Source organism: Siniperca chuatsi, unplaced genomic scaffold (assembly GCF_020085105.1).
Source record: "Siniperca chuatsi isolate FFG_IHB_CAS unplaced genomic scaffold, ASM2008510v1 Contig00110, whole genome shotgun sequence".
Taxonomy (NCBI): domain Eukaryota; kingdom Metazoa; phylum Chordata; class Actinopteri; order Centrarchiformes; family Sinipercidae; genus Siniperca; species Siniperca chuatsi.
In genome coordinates this window covers 14,230-33,728 of record NW_025322582.1, presented here as the reverse complement: position 1 = coordinate 33,728, position 19,499 = coordinate 14,230, and the positions used below count along the sequence as shown (strand labels likewise).

The following is a 19,499-nucleotide window of genomic DNA, read 5'->3' as shown; positions in this document are numbered from 1 at the left end:
CGCCTACAGCGCCTCCTCGAGCTAGAGTACGCAAGGGGAAACTGTGGCGGCACGGTAAATCAGCTGGTTTGCGACTCCCTGAAAGTGCAGCTTAAGGACATTTCTGAGTGTAGGGCTCGGGCATATCTGTTGCGATCACGTCGAGAATTCCACGAGAAGTTTGAGACTTGTTCTGCTGTTTTTTTCAGCGCAATACGGGCTGAAAGGAAAAAACAGGTAATGACTGGGGTTAAGGATATGCAGGGCAGGGTAGTGTCAGAAGCGGCTGAGATGGTGTGTGCCGCCACTGACTACTACCGCGCAAGTTTTATGGAGAAAGAGGTAGATGTAGGGGGAGGGGATGTTTTCCTGGATTTATTGACCCAGCGGGTGCCGTTGGACATAGCACAGGCTTTGGAGGCCCCGCTCACCCTCAAAGAGCTTGAGGGTGCCCTCCATAGAATGAAAAGGAAGAAGGTGCCTGGCATCGATGGACTGCCAGTGGAGTTTTATGTGAAGTTTTGGGACATACTAGGGCCGGTACTTTTGGAGGTAGTCTCTGCAACACTCCGCACAGGTGTAATGGGAGGGACTTTGGCCACCATTGTTATCTCCCTTCTGTTTAAGAAGGGTGATCACACCGACCTAGGGAACTGGCGGCCACTGACCATGCTGTGTGTTGATTATAAACTCCTGGCAAAGGTCCTAGCGGATCGACTGGGCACAGCGCTTCCACATGTGGTCCATGTGGACCAGACATGCGGGGTGGCAGGGCGCTCCGTGAGGTGGAATCTACAGTTGGTACGAGATGCTGTTACTTGGGCAGAGGACAGGCACTTGCCACTTATGGTGGTTGGTCTTGACCAGGCAAAGGCTTTTGACAGGGTACACTGGGGTTTTATGTTTAGGGTATTGGAAAGGTTAGGTTTTAGCCAGGTTTTTGTAGGATGGTTGCGTACATCCCATACGGGCGTGGGGAGCACAGTTTCAGTTAACGGTCACTTGGGGGATGTTTTCAGTTTGTATTCAGGGGTAAGACAGGGGTGCCCACTCTCACCGCTGCTCTACATCCTTTACATGGAGCCCCTGGCAGCAGCCATTCGGGCTGACCCGGGTGTGAAAGGTTTCCTAGTGCCTGGCAGCGGAGGCCTACGGGTCAAGTTGTCCCAGTATGCAGATGACACCACACTGCTGCTGGACAGCGACGCATGCCTGATTCGTTCTTTGGAGGTGTTTCAGGATTTTAGCGATGCCATCCACCCCGACTCGAGTCTTTTGGTCCAGCGTCGAACCTCTCCGTTCGCGTTCCGCGTTTGGCTTTCCACAAGGCAGAAGAAGGGTGCACCGTTCCCGGCGGCGCTGCAGTGCCGGGTCGACGCGTGGAGTGAGCGGAGCGAGCCCGTTTCAGCTCCCGGTGCTAAAAATCCGTTTAATACGTCGTCCCCTTATAGAGGACCTATCAGATATTAAACTGATAAGAACAGATTTTTTTCTTTCGAAAAGATTTATTGACACTCATTTCATACATTTTTCATAAAAAACACATCACATATTTAAGATATACAAGTTCCCCTTAAAAAAATAAATAAGAATAAATAGAATACAAAATCTTTATCAATATGTGCACTTTGCAAAACCATATTTAAAACTTTTTTATAAATTACAGATGGGAGTTGTCATATGATAAAGGTACACATAAAAGGTTTTATTTCATCTTGTGTATGTCTGTGTGTATTGAGTGTCCATGTTAAAATGTCTTTAAAAGGGGAGTGCATTGGTTAAAAAGCTCTCTTCCAAGTGTATTGCTGTGCAGGAGCGTGGTGAGTCCCTACCAAGGATAACTCATTTCGCTCCCCCAAACATATTATGTCACTCGGGATCCTGTCGTGGCGTTCAGAGGAGACCCTCACCCTGTTGCTCCTTCCCACCTGCCTCACCCGGAGGGTCAGGCCGCCGCTGCTTTGAACTTTTTTTGTGTGGCTCCGGCTCCTTCGTCCGAATGGGCACAGAGGCGATTCTTCTTTGTGGCTGTGTCCTAGGCCTGCCGCCTGCAGCTCTGGCCGTTTGGGCCATCGCTGCAGCCATCCGGATCACAGCCACGGGGGGGATCTGCATGTGCTTCCTTACCAGCAAGTTTCTGGAGGTCCACATGGCGTCTTTTATGGCGGCTAGGGTGAGCCACTGTTTGGCAAAGTCACGTGCTGGTATTTGTTTTCTGTGGCTCACCCCATACAGCACCAGCTGTGCCGTAAGGACCTCCCTTGCTGGCAAGCACGGGAATTGCAAGGAGCCGGCCGTTGCCCACTGTTCTCACGGCAGCGCTGCACTCCCAGAGCAGATGCCTCACCGTCTCAGGCGCGCGCAACCTGGTCGGGGGCAAGTTGAGTGCGCTGACATGCCCCGGGAGTGCATTACGGACCTGACTGGGAGGATCTCGTGAGCCACCATCCACGACAGGTCCCGGAGTCTGTTTGGAAGAGCGGAATGGTTCACGTTACGCCAAACTGTTGAGGGCTCGTCGAAAGCAAGCCCGCGCACTGGGCTCACGGTTCCCGCTCCTGCACAACAGAAATCAGAGAGCGGTGGTTGGTTGGTTAAAACTTCTAACTCTTCCTGCTCAAGGTTAAAATGCTTTAAAAATGTCTGGATAAAAGCATAGGCTGGTGGCAGGCTAAAAGACACAGGTACTCTAAGATCAGTGGGTAAAATCTTTAGTGTTCTGAGGTAAGACCCCATCCAGAAACGTGTCATTGCTGTGGTCTTGGGGTTTCTGGATGGGGCTGTGGTGGTTGTGATGTGTAGTGCGGAGTATCTGCTTCCTAAAAACAAGTACAGGTCCGGCACTCCTTTTCCTCCTTTCTCCTTTGGCTTTTTCATCACGTCTCTCCTCAGTCGTTCCCACTTGGAGCCCCACAGGAAGTAAAAGATGGCTCGCTCCAGGTCTAAGAGCACTCTTCTAGGAGGGATGAAAATGGAACTGATGAGTAAAAGCAAAGGTAAAATCACTGCTTTGATGATTAAAACCTTTCCTTCTATGGTCAGTCCTCTAAGTCTCCAGTACCCTAGTCTCTGCCTGACTTTCCCTACTATGCCTGGCCAATTTGTTTTCCCTCCCCCCTCCCTATCGAATTTAATCCCAAGTATCTTCTGGTCTGTCTGGGTCACAGTCAGGGGGAGTCCTGTCGTCTCAGTCGCTGTCCACGGTCCATAAAAATGGGCTTGGGTCTTGCTTCTGTTCAGCTTTGACCCAGAGGCCCGTCCAAACCAGTCAGTCAAGTCCAGCGTCCTGTTGACAGATAAAAGGTCAGTGCATAAAATGTTTATGTCGTCCATGTATAAAACACATTTTGTCACGAGTCCCCACTCCCTGGGACTCCTACCCGTTGATTCGTTGGTCCCTTCTCAAGATCTGTGCCAGTGGTTCTATACACGTAACGTGAGGAGAGCAGATAACGGACAACCCTGACGGACGCCGCAGTTTATATTGACTGCTTTTGTCAGATGCCCATTTACAATGAATTTGCTGGTAATGCCCCGGTACAGCAATCCCACCCAGGCTATGAACCTTCTTGGGAACCCCATTTTTTGCAGTACCTGGAAAAGGTACTGGTGCGAGACCCGATCAAAGGCTTTCTCAAAATCTAAATTTAGGACTACCAGCCGGATGTTTCTGTCTCTCGCATAACAGATGGTGTCTCGGATCAGTACGAGGCTGTCGGTGATCTTCCTCCCCGGGACAGCACAGGCTTGATCCGGGTGAATCAGCTCTTTTAAAAACAGGGACATACGTGATGCTAAAAGTTTACTAAAAAGTTTACAGTCAAAATTTAAAAGTGTGATAGGTCTCCAGTTCTTCAGGTCGGTCTTGTCTTTGTCTTTATAAAGGAGAGTCACTATCCCTACTCTAAAACTGTCAGGAAGCCGGTCAAGTTGTTCAAAATCCATAAAAACAGCAAGCAAGTCAGGTGCTAAAATGTCCCAAAATGTCGAATAAAATTCAAAAGGAAGGCCATCTTCTCCTGGAGACTTCCTGCTTTAAAACTCTTGATACATGTATTTATCTCGAGTATGGTAAAATCTTGGGTTAAAAGCACACTGTCTCCTACTGCTTGTTCAATGAATTTTAAAACTTCAGTCATGGTGTCATTTTTAACAGCTTTTTCGCTGTACAGTTCTCTATAAAAGTGTTCAACCGTTTCTTTAATTTCCTTTGTTGTGTCAGCTGTGCACCCATTTTCTTTTTAGTTTTAAAATGGTCCCCCCTTTATTTACAATTTTCTTAAAGAAATATCTTGAGCACTTCTCACCTTCTTCTATTTCCCTTTCTTTGCTTCTTAAAATGACACCCTTGCTTTTAATCTCTGCTAAAACTGACATCTCTGTTTTAATTTGTTTTATCTCTTCGTTAAAATCCATCCCTTGCTGGTTTAATTTAAAATACCGCTGGAGTCGTTTCTGCAGTCCCAGCATGCGTCTGTTGTCCCTGTCTTTTTTTCTTACCTACCTGTCTAAAGAAAGTCCGGGTCCTCCCTTTCACCATTTCCCACCAGCGTGCACGTGTCTCGTAAAAGTCTTGAAGGGTCTGCCACTCTTGGTACTGCTCCCTATATTGGCTAACTAACTCTCTATCTTCTAAAAGGGAGCAGTTGAGCTTCCACAGACCTCTTCCTATTGTCACACCAGACGAGTGTGAAAGGGTGCAGGTTAGCATTGCGTGATCGGAAAAGAAAACAGGTGTCAATCTAGCATCGGTTGGTGGGCAGTCACGTGATAAAAGGTAATCTATGCGAGAGGCTCTGGTGCCATCACCACTGAACCAGGTGAAGCCCTCCTCTCTGGGATGCATGGTTTTAAAACAGTCCAGAAGTTTAAAATCCCTGCATATGCCCTGCAATAAGACCGATGTTTTGTCGATTCTAAAATCTTCTCCTGTTCTTTTCCTATCTTTCTTGCTTAAAATGCAATTAAAATCCCCTACAACTAAAGGTGCCCTACCTAGCATGTGGAACTGCAAGTCTTCTAAAAGGTCATACCTGTCATTTTTGTCGTTAAAGCCATAAATATTTAAGACGTTAAAATCTTTTCCCATAAAAGTCAAGTGTGCTAAAATTGCCCGGCCGTGCCTCACCACAGTGCTGCCCTTCACCAAGACCAGAGGGTTTTTGATTAAAATGGCCACTCCATCATTTTTGTTTTCATTTGATCCACTCCATATCGATGTTTGTGGCCATAACTCCTCCCACTCTCTGTAGTGATTTAAAAATGGCAGGCCACATTCCTGTATTAAAAACACATCTGACTTAAAAGAGTTAAGAAAGGATAAAACAGTCTGGGCTCTAACTCTCGACTTTACACTTCTCACATTTATGGTTGAGAAGGTGAGTGTCATGAGTATAGTTAAAAATAACAGATATGAAATCTTAAAAGACTAAAAGGGGATTTTCAGTGTTAACAGGCAGTTAATCCATTTCCTGTGAATGGAGCTCTTCCTTCACTCTTATGGGTGAAAGGTGACAGGGTTGAGCTTCATTTCCCCGTCGGACTCTGGGGGTTGGCCTCGGACGCAAGGTTGCATTGAGGTTTGAGACCTTAGGGGTTGATTGCAGAGCTATGGTTAAGAATGAGACCTCATTTGGGGAATTGGAGGGGAAGACTCTAGGCTCCTCCACAGATGAACTGTTTGAGTATTTCCCAGCTCTTCCCCTCTTCTGTGAGACTCCAGGGGACTCAGAGGACAATTCCGATATAGGCCTCTTGGGCTGCTGGGCATTGGGAAGGGGGGCATCATCGCTATCACCCATTGACTCCTCGTTTTCAATTCCTGAGTTAGAGTCTGGGCTAGCTCCGCCTTCTGCCTGCATTGCCCCATCTTCCTCCTCACTCTCTACTTGTGGAGCAATTGCAGGCCCCTCCCCTACTCCCGCCACACCTGTTCCCTGTCCTCCAATCAGAGGATTTGGCGGGAGATTTGAATTTTCCAGCCCAGCCTCTTCAATTAGCTCTCTAACTGCTTCATTTTGTCCGCCATTTTTTCCTTTTTCTGCTTCTTTTGTTGCTTTCAATTTGTTGGCAAAGGATTGAGGGCAATCTCTGAAGAGGTGGTTTGTTTCTCCACAAAGATTACACTTTCTGCCATTGGTGCACTCCTCAAAGGTGTGCCCAATTTCTCTACATTTCCCACAAATTATCTGCTGACACGCTTCCGCCAGGTGCCCATGCTCACCACACTTGCGGCAGAGCTTGGGCTGGCCCTGGTAATGAATATAGCCCCTGTTGTTTCCCAGTACTATCACAGATGGCAAATGTTTCAGGCCCTGGAAGCCTTGAGGGTCCTGCCATTGTTGAATGGGGACCCTCCAAGCGCAATTCCAAATACCATCCTCATCTCTCACTTTGGTAGCCTGGCCTTTCACGGTGCAATATCTACCCAGCCACAAACAAATGTCATCCGCATTTACTGTCTCATTGAACATTCTGACAATGACCGTTTTAGAGGCATTGTCAGTCAGTTTCTCAACATTCAAAGCGGAAAACTGGGGTTTTACATTTTCAAAACGTGACCAGAAGTCTCTTAGCGTAACAGCAGAGCGAAAGCTAACATCAAATCCTTTGTTGAACGGTAGCGTCAAAATGCAATTTATGTCTTCAGGTCCGAACATCAAGGTTTTTTGGATTAGCTTCCTGGAGAAGTCAAGTCTTGACATGCCCATTGGCTTTCCGTCTATATCTTTAAATATGAATCGGACACTGTGGTGCCTCCGCATGCCGGCATGGTTGGCCGACATGGTGGAGGCACCACACGCTAAAAGGATGAAATGAACTAAAACACTTAAAACTGCCTAAAAAACCAGGGATAAAAGAAAAAACTAAAATACAAGAGTAAGATAGCCTTAAACTACAATATAAAAGAATAAAGGAATAAAATCACTTACCTTTTCTTGTTTGGCCTAATAAAGATGTTAATCCAGCAGAGTACAGGCAAAAAAAACCTCTGTGCCAATGAATTCCTATATGCTTAATATTTGCAACTACAAAGAAGTTGAAATATTCACATAAAGAAATTTGGTGAATTTCCTCCAAAATACTGGTAAAAAACCAATGCCACAACAGGCGAAAGTTTTACCACCAACAGGAGGCGATCGCAGTCTTAGCCAAAAGGCCGAGAAGCGATGAGCACTGACGCCGCTTCGGAGCCCACCTCCTGGGCAGCTTCTCCCTTGCCCTGGTGCAGCCTCTTGTCTCTGCGCACAACAACGGCTGCTTCCTCAGCACCGCCTCCCAAGCGGCCCACGCCCCGATATCGCCTGGGGCAGCTCTCTTGCTTTTCACAGACGCGCAAGGCTCGGCCGGACGGCAAAGCCTGCCAAAAATAGGCGTAACTCATGGGCGTCCCTCTCCACGGAAGTCTTTAGTAAAAGGCGAAAGACTTGTGCGTTATGAAGAGAAACCCGAGCAAGTGCAGGCCTGGCCTCGAGAGCGGCCGACGAGCCTAGCGGCCTCACCACATCCGCTCCCTCCTCTTTTGCCTGAACCTCTTTCCCCTCCCCCCTCGTCTTTTTGCTGTGTCCCCCCTCCTCGCTCTCTCCACTTTCAGTTGGGAGCCCTGCTCCGAACACCTGCGAGCCTCTCCGTGCCCCCTGCTTCACCTTAGGGGAAACTGGGCCATAAATAGGCATAGGAAAAAGCCCCTCCGTGTTGTCCGAGGGGGCCTCGGCCTCCCCGTCCTCTCTGTCAGCCCAGTCTGCTCCCTGCACCCGGAGGGCTGCCTCTTTTGTAATCTCAGAAAGTACAGCGCCCGACTCTTCCCGCGCTGGCCTCCTTGGGACATTCCCCGCAGGTTTGTGTCCCTTTCCTGGCTCCTTGACTCCCTCCAGCCCACCACTGGTTTTGGCTACTTCCGCAAAAGTCCTCCTGCGGCTAGGACAGCTCTGGTAAAGGTGGTCCAGTCCACCACATCCATGACAGGCCTTAGGTGCAGTGCAATCTTTGGCCTCATGGCCCCGCTGCAAGCAAAGACGACAGCTGGCTCCAGCACAGCCTGCCTCTGTGTGGCCAGACTGCCTACACCTCCTACAGAAAGGTGGTTGCCGGGAGTAGTATAAAAAACCACGATCCCCACCAAGGCTAAAAAAAGCAGGTGGGTGCTTCAGTCCACCAGGCCCTTCCGGGTCGGGGTTGAGCAGTACCTGGAACTGCCGCCTTCCAGTCCAAAACCCCATTGGATCCTTCAGGTACCTAGCAGCTGTCACAACCTCTCCATACTGCTCCAAAAATGCAGCTAACGCCAGGTCAGTCACAAAAGGGTTGAACATATGTACGGTGATGGTTCTGAAATTTGGTCGGTCTAGATTCAGAACCTGGTAACAGGACAAGGGCCTTACCCCAGCTTCTTTGTTGCAGACCTCGACCACTCTTCTGTAGAGATCCTCATCCCTCAGGGTGACGTCAAAAGCCTTTTCCTGCTGGTTCCACTGAATACAAAAGACTTCTTCCACCTTCAGGTGTAGCTGCCCGATAATCACAGTCTTGCAAAAGACAGCTCTTGATAGAACTTGTTCTGAATCTGAAACAGCCTGGAACCGCAAAGTAAACCTCAGACCAACCTTTTTGGACCGTCTGCTGGTTATTGGCTGTTGCAGCCATGTCGTTTTGTTGCTCGTGTATCTTTCTCTTTGTAGTTTTCCTTCTCTTCTTGCGTCACTTGATCTTAGCCAAAAGGCCGAGAAGCGATGAGCCCTGACGCTTTCGCCTTCGGAGCCCACCTCCTGGGCGCTTCTCCCTTGCCCTGGTGCAGCCTCTTGTCTCTGCGCACAACAACGGCTGCTTCCTCAGCACCGCCTCCCAAGCGGCCCACGCCCGATATCGCCTGGGGCAGCTCTCTTGCTTTTCACAGACGCCGCAAGGCTCGGCCGGACGGCAAAGCCTGCCAAAAATAGGCGTAACTCATGGGCGTCCCTCTCCACGGAAGTCTTTAGTAAAAGGCGAAAGACTTGTGCGTTATGAAGAGAAACCCGAGCGAGTGTGGCCTGGCCTCGAGAGCGGCCGACGAGCCTAGCGGCCCCAGTCACTACCCTCGCGGTAAGCCTCACTCTGCCGACGGAGTCCCAAATACCAGGCCACGCCCATTCCCCCTCAACCGCATTATCCCAGGCTCCATCCAATCGGATTGCGGAGAAATTAGGGCCTGGCTTTTAACATCAGGAGTACTCAGGCTCTCGCAAGCCAAGCCCTCGGCCACGAGTGAGAGAGAGGGAGGGAAAATGCGGGGCACATTCAACAGGTATTGTATACCGGTCGCAATGGGGCAATATCCCCTGCCAATCCAAATCGCAAATCTGGCTGCCTTTTCGGAGGCTTCGCCTGGCGGTCGATACGCGGCGATTTGAGACTGGGGGCCCAATGAGGTTCCACGAGGAACATCGGTGAGTCCACAGAGGGTTTTCCCACCGCTCCCAGCCCTAAGGGATGCCATCCACCCCGACTCGAGTCTTTTGGTCCAGCGTCGAACCTCTCCGTTCGCGTTCCGCGTTTGGCTTTCCACAGGCAGAAAGGGTGCACCGTTCCCGGCGGCGCTGCAGTGCAGTGCGGGTCGATGCGTGGAGGAGCGGAGCGAGCCCGTTTTCAGCTCCCGTGCTAAAAATCCGTTTAATACGTCGTCCCCTTATAGAGGACCTATCAGATATTAAACTGATAAGAACAGATTTTTTTTTTTTTTTTTTTTTTTTTTTTTTTTTTTTTTATTACAAAAACTGGTTTCAATTCCAAAACAGTTTCTCAAATACACCATACATGCATCATATCATTCAGTGGGTACAAAATCCATGTCATCATTTCATCCCTAAAATCCAACATAACTGAAATTCTCAAAGAAACCAATTTGACATGAATCTAAATTTCACCATATCCAACCAAACCCTCCTTTCCACCTCTCCAATGCGGCATGCTTCCCCACTTCAAAATGTCCCTTTTCAATTCTCCCCTTTATGTCTGCTTCCACCCCTTTATTACCCCTTCCACCCTCCACCTTCCACACCGCTCTCTCTTCTTTTCACCCAGATCTTGCCTGGCCAACCACAAACTCCTCTTGATTAGGCTAACCATTAGCCAAATGAGGAAACTTGCCTGACCATTCCCTAAGCTCACCCCTCTTTCGACCCTAGCCCATGTCAGGTGAAACCCAGGGATCACCTGGCCTAGCCATGTCCCAACTTTATCCCATACCGCCCCCGCAAATGGACAGTCCCACATGACATGCCTAATCGTCTCCTCTCCTGCACAAGCTGCCCTCGGGCACACAGGGGATCTTGCCAACCCATGCCTATACATAGTTTCTCGTACCGGCATACATTTATGGAGGCATAACCAATTTAGATCTTTGAGTCCGTTTGTAGCCTCCGTGGCTGGATCCTCTTCCAAATCCGTCGTGGTCCCAGCCACCTGAGGCATGACCACTCCCTGTCTAACCACTCTGTAGAGGACCTTGTGGTTTATTCTCACCTCTGTCTCAGTAGCTTCCGGATGAGCCCGCAGCCACCTGGTTGCATGATGGTAGTGCCATGGTTGCTGCTCCACCCGGGGTGCCAAATTGCTCCATACCATCTGCCGTCTGGCCTGGTAAGCAAAATAGAGCCTCAGAAAGTAGCCTGAGGGGTGCACTATTGTAGCGGATAATTCCCTACACAAAAAAGAAACAAAGATGCAGTCCAGCTTCAGCGGGAGGTGTGGCACATCTCTCCCCCCTGCTTCGATTCCAGCCAACATGCGAGTCCTCGCCACATACTCGTATCTCCCACCCCATATGAAACCGAACACCAGGCGCATAAGAGGCCTCCTCATACTAACTGGCAGTGGGTATATGTATGCCAGGTATAAGAGAGATGGTAGGACGTCTACCTTCAAGACAAGAACTTTACCTATGAAAGTAAGGCACCTGCCCTTCCATGCCGTGAGCTTCTTCTGGACTGCCAAAAGGCGCTTGGTCCAGTTGGCTGTGGCACTGTGGTCTGTCCCAAAACTGACACCTAGTACCTTCAGAGGCCCTTCACAGAGCGACAGCCCCCCTGGTACATCCGTCCTTTCTTTCCACCGCCCAAAAAACTTCACAGAGGACTTGGCACAATTAAGTTTTGCTCCAGATACCTTGCTAAAATCCTGAAACACCTCCAAAGAACGAATCAGGCATGCGTCGCTGTCCAGCAGCAGTGTGGTGTCATCTGCATACTGGGACAACTTGACCCGTAGGCCTCCGCTGCCAGGCACTAGGAAACCTTTCACACCCGGGTCAGCCCGAATGGCTGCTGCCAGGGGCTCCATGTAAAGGATGTAGAGCAGCGGTGAGAGTGGGCACCCTGTCTTACCCCTGAATACAAACTGAAAACATCCCCCAAGTGACCGTTAACTGAAACTGTGCTCCCCACGCCCGTATACAATGTACGCAACCATCCTACAAAAACCTGGCTAAAACCTAACCTTTCCAATACCCTAAACATAAAACCCCAGTGTACCCTGTCAAAAGCCTTTGCCTGGTCAAGACCAACCACCATAAGTGGCAAGTGCCTGTCCTCTGCCCAAGTAACAGCATCTCGTACCAACTGTAGATTCCACCTCACGGAGCGCCCTGCCACCCCGCATGTCTGGTCCACATGGACCACATGTGGAAGCGCTGTGCCCAGTCGATCCGCTAGGACCTTTGCCAGGAGTTTATAATCAACACACAGCATGGTCAGTGGCCGCCAGTTCCCTAGGTCGGTGTGATCACCCTTCTTAAACAGAAGGGAGATAACACCGGTGGCCAAAGTCCCTCCCATTACACCTGTGCGGAGTGTTGCAGAGAGTACCTCCAAAAGTACCGGCCCTAGTATGTCCCAAAACTTCACATAAAACTCCACTGGCAGTCCATCGATGCCAGGCACCTTCTTCCTTTTCATTCTATGGAGGGCACCCTCAAGCTCTTTGAGGGTGAGCGGGGCCTCCAAAGCCTGTGCTATGTCCAACGGCACCCGCTGGGTCAATAAATCCAGGAAACCATCCCCTCCCCCTACATCTACCTCTTTCTCCATAAAACTTGCGCGTAGTAGTCAGTGGCGGCACACACACCATCTCAGCCGCTTCTGACACTACCCTGCCCTGCCCTGCATATCCTTAACCCCAGTCATTACCTGTTTTTTCCTTTCAGCCCGTATTGCGCTGAAAAAAACAGCAGAACAAGTCTCAAACTTCTCGTGGAATTCTCGACGTGATCGCAACAGATATGCCCGAGCCCTACACTCAAAAATGTCCTTAAGCTGCACTTTCAGGGAGTCGCAAACCAGCTGATTTACCGTGCCGCCACAGTTTCCCCTTGCGTACTCTAGCTCGAGGAGGCGCTGTAGGCGGAACACCTCCCTCTTCACCCACCTCACCTTCCTTTTACAATAATTTATACAAAAAGTCTTCATCCGCTCCTTGGCAACCTCCCACCACTCTATCACCCCAGGACACATTTGTCTGAGTCCCAGAAGGCCATTGAAAAACACTAGAAAATACTGTTTGAACAACTCTTCCTCAAGAATACTAATATTTAGGCGCCAGTAACCAGGCCCAAAACCTGGCACACACGAGCGCACCTCCAACAGCAGCCCATCATGATCTGAAAAGAAAACAGGGAGCAGCCTGCCTGCCAACAGACTCAAAGATTTTGCTAAAAACACATAATCCAGACGTCTGACTATTCCCCGGGAGTTACGCCATGTGGGACCATCTACCCGCGGCCTAACCTCCCTCCCCCCATCTACCAGGCCATGTCTGGCCATAAGGTGGGAGATAAATTTTTCGCTGGTATCCCTCCCCTTACCTAATTCCACATTAAAATCACCCCCTACAATTACCTGCCTATTTGTGGCAAGGTGCGGCTCCACTAGCCCGAACATCTCTTGCCTTCCTGCTGGAGTTTGCGGCCCATACACCACAATAACCCTCAGCTTGGCTGTCCCCCATGTGATATCCGCACCTATTATTCTCCCCTGGACAATAACAAAAACATTCTCCACCACGATCTCTTTAACTCCAAACAAAATCCCAACCCCTGTAGAGTGGACCCCCCCTACACTCCAAACTGAATCCCCTTTTGTCCATTCCCTTGAGAAATTTCCAACATCAAACTTATTCCGCAGATGTACCTCCTGCAAGAAACAAATGGAAACATGCAGAGAGTCTACAAAATCAAAAATGACCCTTCTTTTAATAGAGTCCCTCATTCCTCTCACATTTAAAGAAAAAACATTCAAACAAACCATTGAAACTCCTCAAATTTAAATGTTTTCTTTCCAAACTACCGTTCCCCTCCCTACGTGGAGTAAAGATCCTCACTGTCCATCTGTTCTGCCCAGGAAAAGGGCTCTGGGTTCGGCGAGCTTGATGGCCTGTTGGGTCCATCATATGCATCTTCACTTGATGGGGATGTCAGCATAAGCAGGCCAGGGGAAAGATCAAAACCCAGCCCCAACCCTACAGGGAGCAGGTCGCCCGAAACTCCTCTGGACTGACCCATCCCCCCTCCACCTCCCTCCTCTACTTCCTCATCTACTCTGCCTTGCTGTCCTACTCCATCACCCCTCACCACATCCGCTCCCTCCTCTTTTGCCTGAACCTCTTTCCCCTCCCCCCTCGTCTTTTTGCTGTGTCCCCCCTCCTCGTTCTCTCCACTTTCAGTTGGGAGCCCTGCTCCGAACACCTGCGAGCCTCTCCGTGCCCCCTGCTTCACCTTAGGGGAAACTGGGCCATAATTAGGCATAGGAAAAAGCCCCTCCGTGTTGTCCGAGGGGGCCTGGGCCTCCCCGTCCTCTCTGTCAGCCCAGTCTGCTCCCTGCACCCGGAGGGCTGCCTCTTTTGTAATCTCAGAAAGTACAGCGCCCGACTCTTCCCGCGCTGGCCTCCTTGGGACATTCCCCGCAGGTTTGTGTCCCTTTCCTGGCTCCTTGACTCCCTCCAGCCCACCACTGGTTTTGGCTACTTCCGCAAAAGTCCTCCTGCGGCTAGGACAGCTCTGGTAAAGGTGGTCCAGTCCACCACATCCATGACAGGCCTTAGGTGCAGTGCAATCTTTGGCCTCATGGCCCCGCTGCAAGCAAAGACGACAGCTGGCTCCAGCACAGCCTGCCTCTGTGTGGCCAGACTGCCTACACCTCCTACAGAAAGGTGGTTGCCGGGAGTAGTATAAAAAACCACGATCCCCACCAAGGCTAAAAAAAGCAGGTGGGTGCTTCAGTCCACCAGGCCCTTCCGGGTCGGGGTTGAGCAGTACCTGGAACTGCCGCCTTCCAGTCCAAAACCCCATTGGATCCTTCAGGTACCTAGCAGCTGTCACAACCTCTCCATACTGCTCCAAAAATGCAGCTAACGCCAGGTCAGTCACAAAAGGGTTGAACATATGTACGGTGATGGTTCTGAAATTTGGTCGGTCTAGATTCAGAACCTGGTAACAGGACAAGGGCCTTACCCCAGCTTCTTTGTTGCAGACCTCGACCACTCTTCTGTAGAGATCCTCATCCCTCAGGGTGACGTCAAAAGCCTTTTCCTGCTGGTTCCACTGAATACAAAAGACTTCTTCCACCTTCAGGTGTAGCTGCCCGATAATCACAGTCTTGCAAAAGAAAGCTCTTGATAGAACTTGTTCTGAATCTGAAACAGCCTGGAACCGCAAAGTAAACCTCAGACCAACCTTTGGGACCGTCTGCTGGTTATTGGCTGTTGCAGCCATGTCGTTTTGTTGCTCGTGTATCTTTCTCTTTGTAGTTTTCCTTCTCTTCTTGCGTCACTTGATCTTAGCCAAAAGGCCGAGAAGCGATGAGCCCTGACGCTTCGCTTCCGGAGCCCACCTCCTGGAACGCTTCTCCCTTGCCCTGGTGCAGCCTCTTGTCTCTGCGCACAACAACGGCTGCTTCCTCAGCACCGCCTCCCAAGCGGCCCACGCCCCGATATCGCCTGGGGCAGCTCTCTTGCTTTTCACAGACGCGCAAGGCTCGGCCGGACGGCAAAGCCTGCCAAAAATAGGCGTAACTCATGGGCGTCCCTCTCCACGGAAGTCTTTAGTAAAAGGCGAAAGACTTGTGCGTTATGAAGAGAAACCCGAGCAGTGCAGGCCTGGCCTCGAGAGCGGCCGACGAGCCTAGCGGCCCCAGGTCACTACCCTCGCGGTAAGCCTCACTCTGCCGACGGAGTCCCAAATACCAGGCCACGCCCATTCCCCTCAACCGCATTATCCCAGGCTCCATCCAATCGGATTGCGGAGAAATTAGGGCCTGGCTTTTAACATCAGGAGTACTCAGGCTCTCGCAAGCCAAGCCCTCGGCCACGAGTGAGAGAGAGGAGGGAAAATGCGGGGCACATTCAACAGGTATTGTATACCGGTCGCAATGGGGCAATATCCCCTGCCAATCCAAAGCGCAAATCTGGCTGCCTTTTTCGAGGCTTCGCCTGGCGGTCGATGTCGATTCTTCTGCGCGTCGCGCCGATCTGTGCGATTTTGAGACTGGGGCCCAATGAGGTTCCACGAGAACATCGGTGAGTCCACAGAGGGTTTTCCCACCGCTCCCAGCCCTAAGGGATGCCATCCACCCCGACTCGAGTCTTTTGGTCCAGAAGGGGCGCACAGCCGGGTCGATGCGTGGAGCCCGTTTTCAGCTCCCGTGCTAAAAATCCGTTTAATACGTCGTCCCTTATAGAGGACCTATCAGATATTAAACTGATAAGAACAGATCCTCACCCTGTTGCTCCTTCCCACCTGCCTCACCCGGAGGGTCAGGCCGCCGCTGCTTTGAACTTTTTTGTGTGGCTCCGGCTCCTTCGTCCGAATGGGCACAGAGGCGATTCTTCTTTGTGGCTGTGTCCTAGGCCTGCCGCCTGCAGCTCTGGCCGTTTGGGCCATCGCTGCAGCCATCCGGATCACAGCCACGGGGATCTGCATGTGCTTCCTTACCAGCAAGTTTCTGGAGGTCCACATGGCGTCTTTTATGGCGGCTAGGGTGAGCCACTGTTTGGCAAAGTCACGTGCTGGTATTTGTTTTCTGTGGCTCACCCCATACAGCACCAGCTGTGCCGTAAGGACCTCCCTTGCTGGCAAGCACGGGAATTGCAAGGAGCCGGCCGTTGCCCACTGTTCTCCACGGCAGCGCTGCACTCCCAGAGCAGATGCCTCACCGCCTCAGGCGCGCGCCGCAACCTGGTCGGGGGCAAGTTGAGTGCGCTGACATGCCCCGGGAGTGCATTACGGACCTGACTGGGAGGATCTCGTGAGCCACCATCCACGACAGGTCCCGGAGTCTGTTTGGAAGAGCGGAATGGTTCACGTTACGCCAAACTGTTGAGGGCTCGTCGAAAGCAAGCCCGCGCACTGGGCTCACCGGTTCCCGCTCCTGCACAACAGAAATCAGAGAGCGGTGGTTGGTTAAAACTTCTAACTCTTCCTGCTCAAGGTTAAAATGCTTTAAAAATGTCTGGATAAAAGCATAGGCTGGTGGCAGGCTAAAAGACACAGGTACTCTAAGATCAGTGGGTAAAATCTTTAGTGTTCTGAGGTAAGACCCCATCCAGAAACGTGTCATTGCTGTGGTCTTGGGGTTTCTGGATGGGGCTGTGGTGGTTGTGATGTGTAGTGCGGAGTATCTGCTTCCTAAAAACAAGTACAGGTCCGGCACTCCTTTTCCTCCTTTCTCCTTTGGCTTTTTCATCACGTCTCTCCTCAGTCGTTCCCACTTGGAGCCCCACAGGAAGTAAAAGATGGCTCGCTCCAGGTCTAAGAGCACTCTTCTAGGAGGGATGAAAATGGAACTGATGAGTAAAAGCAAAGGTAAAATCACTGCTTTGATGATTAAAACCTTTCCTTCTATGGTCAGTCCTCTAAGTCTCCAGTACCCTAGTCTCTGCCTGACTTTCCCTACTATGCCTGGCCAATTTGTTTTCCCTCCCCCCTCCCTATCGAATTTAATCCCAAGTATCTTCTGGTCTGTCTGGGTCACAGTCAGGGGGAGTCCTGTCGTCTCAGTCGCTGTCCACGGTCCATAAAAATGGGCTTGGGTCTTGCTTCTGTTCAGCTTTGACCCAGAGGCCCGTCCAAACCAGTCAGTCAAGTCCAGCGTCCTGTTGACAGATAAAAGGTCAGTGCATAAAATGTTTATGTCGTCCATGTATAAAACACATTTTGTCACGAGTCCCCCACTCCCTGGGACTCCTACCCCGTTGATTCGTTGGTCCCTTCTCAAGATCTGTGCCAGTGGTTCTATACACGTAACGTAGAGGAGAGCAGATAACGGACAACCCTGACGGACGCCGCAGTTTATATTGACTGCTTTTGTCAGATGCCCATTTACAATGAATTTGCTGGTAATGCCCCGGTACAGCAATCCCACCCAGGCTATGAACCTTCTTGGGAACCCCATTTTTTGCAGTACCTGGAAAAGGTACTGGTGCGAGACCCGATCAAAGGCTTTCTCAAAATCTAAATTTAGGACTACCAGCCGGATGTTTCTGTCTCTCGCATAACAGATGGTGTCTCGGATCAGTACGAGGCTGTCGGTGATCTTCCTCCCCGGGACAGCACAGGCTTGATCCGGGTGAATCAGCTCTTTTAAAAACAGGGACATACGTGATGCTAAAAGTTTACTAAAAAGTTTACAGTCAAAATTTAAAAGTGTGATAGGTCTCCAGTTCTTCAGGTCGGTCTTGTCTTTGTCTTTATAAAGGAGAGTCACTATCCCTACTCTAAAACTGTCAGGAAGCCGGTCAAGTTGTTCAAAATCCATAAAAACAGCAAGCAAGTCAGGTGCTAAAATGTCCCAAAATGTCGAATAAAATTCAAAAGGAAGGCCATCTTCTCCTGGAGACTTCCCTGCTTTAAAACTCTTGATACATGTATTTATCTCGAGTATGGTAAAATCTTGGGTTAAAAGCACACTGTCTCCTACTGCTTGTTCAATGAATTTTAAAACTTCAGTCATGGTGTCATTTTTAACAGCTTTTTCGCTGTACAGTTCTCTATAAAAGTGTTCAACCGTTTCTTTAATTTCCTTTGTTGTGTCAGCTGTGCACCCATTTTCTTTTTTTAGTTTTAAAATGGTCCCCCCTTTATTTACAATTTTCTTAAAGAAATATCTTGAGCACTTCTCACCTTCTTCTATTTCCCTTTCTTTGCTTCTTAAAATGACACCCTTGCTTTTAATCTCTGCTAAAACTGACATCTCTGTTTTAATTTGTTTTATCTCTTCGTTAAAATCCATCCCTTGCTGGTTTAATTTAAAATACCGCTGGAGTCGTTTCTGCAGTCCCAGCATGCGTCTGTTGTCCCTGTCTTTTTTTCTCTTACCTACCTGTCTAAAGAAAGTCCGGGTCCTCCCTTTCACCATTTCCCACCAGCGTGCACGTGTCTCGTAAAAGTCTTGAAGGGTCTGCCACTCTTGGTACTGCTCCCTATATTGGCTAACTAACTCTCTATCTTCTAAAAGGGAGCAGTTGAGCTTCCACAGACCTCTTCCTATTGTCACACCAGACGAGTGTGAAAGGGTGCAGGTTAGCATTGCGTGATCGGAAAAGAAAACAGGTGTCAATCTAGCATCGGTTGGTGGGCAGTCACGTGATAAAAGGTAATCTATGCGAGAGGCTCTGGTGCCATCACCACTGAACCAGGTGAAGCCCTCCTCTCTGGGATGCATGGTTTTAAAACAGTCCAGAAGTTTAAAATCCCTGCATATGCCCTGCAATAAGACCGATGTTTTGTCGATTCTAAAATCTTCTCCTGTTCTTTTCCTATCTTTCTTGCTTAAAATGCAATTAAAATCCCCCCCTACAACTAAAGGTGCCCTACCTAGCATGTGGAACTGCAAGTCTTCTAAAAGGTCATACCTGTCATTTTTGTCGTTAAAGCCATAAATATTTAAGACGTTAAAATCTTTTCCCATAAAAGTCAAGTGTGCTAAAATTGCCCGGCCGTGCCTCACCACAGTGCTGCCCTTCACCAAGACCAGAGGGTTTTTGATTAAAATGGCCACTCCATCATTTTTGTTTTCATTTGATCCACTCCATATCGATGTTTGTGGCCATAACTCCTCCCACTCTCTGTAGTGATTTAAAAATGGCAGGCCACATTCCTGTATTAAAAACACATCTGACTTAAAAGAGTTAAGAAAGGATAAAACAGTCTGGGCTCTAACTCTCGACTTTACACTTCTCACATTTATGGTTGAGAAGGTGAGTGTCATGAGTATAGTTAAAAATAACAGATATGAAATCTTAAAAGACTAAAAGGGGATTTTCAGTGTTAACAGGCAGTTAATCCATTTCCTGTGAATGGAGCTCTTCCTTCACTCTTATGGGTGAAAGGTGACAGGGTTGAGCTTCATTTCCCCGTCGGACTCTGGGGGTTGGCCTCGGACGCAAGGTTGCATTGAGGTTTGAGACCTTAGGGGTTGATTGCAGAGCTATGGTTAAGAATGAGACCTCATTTGGGGAATTGGAGGGGAAGACTCTAGGCTCCTCCACAGATGAACTGT

The 19,499-nt window shown here is 49.6% G+C and overlaps 3 non-coding genes and 3 pseudogenes across 3 annotated transcripts; all 6 read right to left on the bottom strand.

Annotated features, from left to right (window-relative positions):
* Positions 1–1,313: 1,313 nt before the first annotated feature.
* LOC122872775 lies at positions 1,314–1,486 on the bottom strand (annotated as a pseudogene).
* Positions 1,487–7,322: 5,836 nt separating this feature from the next.
* Positions 7,323–7,435, bottom strand: LOC122872767. Its single transcript, XR_006377286.1, has one exon. It is a non-coding gene; the product is annotated as a U5 spliceosomal RNA (small nuclear RNA).
* Positions 7,436–8,885: 1,450 nt separating this feature from the next.
* On the bottom strand, positions 8,886–8,998 carry LOC122872769. Its single transcript, XR_006377288.1, has one exon. It is a non-coding gene; the product is annotated as a U5 spliceosomal RNA (small nuclear RNA).
* A 528-nt stretch (positions 8,999–9,526) lies between these two features.
* On the bottom strand, positions 9,527–9,733 carry LOC122872764 (annotated as a pseudogene).
* A 5,246-nt stretch (positions 9,734–14,979) lies between these two features.
* LOC122872771 lies at positions 14,980–15,092 on the bottom strand. The gene has a single exon (XR_006377290.1). It is a non-coding gene; the product is annotated as a U5 spliceosomal RNA (small nuclear RNA).
* Positions 15,093–15,558: 466 nt separating this feature from the next.
* Positions 15,559–15,759, bottom strand: LOC122872765 (annotated as a pseudogene).
* Between the last annotated feature and the right edge of the window lie 3,740 nt (positions 15,760–19,499).